This window comes from Sinocyclocheilus grahami, unplaced genomic scaffold (genome assembly GCF_001515645.1).
Source record: "Sinocyclocheilus grahami isolate Dianchi unplaced genomic scaffold, SAMN03320097.WGS_v1.1 scaffold44.1, whole genome shotgun sequence".
Classification (NCBI taxonomy): domain Eukaryota; kingdom Metazoa; phylum Chordata; class Actinopteri; order Cypriniformes; family Cyprinidae; genus Sinocyclocheilus; species Sinocyclocheilus grahami.
The window spans coordinates 171,399-171,671 of NW_015505223.1; the positions used below are offsets into that span (position 1 = coordinate 171,399).

Genomic DNA, 273 nt, shown 5'->3' on the forward strand with positions numbered 1-273 from the left:
TCAAACAGCAGTGCACAACATTAATAACTATGATTGGGAATGTCGTGTATATAACATTCTAATGAGAACATTATTATAATAAAACATTGTGAATTCTTTGGGTTTAGTTGCTTTGTTTTCACACACAGGATCACACATTCTGACTATAGCACGCAATAACTGCGTCATTTTGTACATATATATATATTATGTTATTATGTTTATGTTGTATTAATATTAATCTCAGGATGCATTTCCTTGAGTTAAATAAGCTGCCAGCAAAATTTACCGTGT

General features: G+C 30.4%; 1 protein-coding gene across 1 annotated transcript in view; it reads right to left on the minus strand.

Annotated features, from left to right (window-relative positions):
* Positions 1-273, minus strand: part of LOC107582421 (U3 small nucleolar RNA-interacting protein 2-like) — a 14,670-nt gene that overhangs the window by 2,519 nt on the left and 11,878 nt on the right. The gene's annotated exons all lie outside the window — the stretch shown is intronic.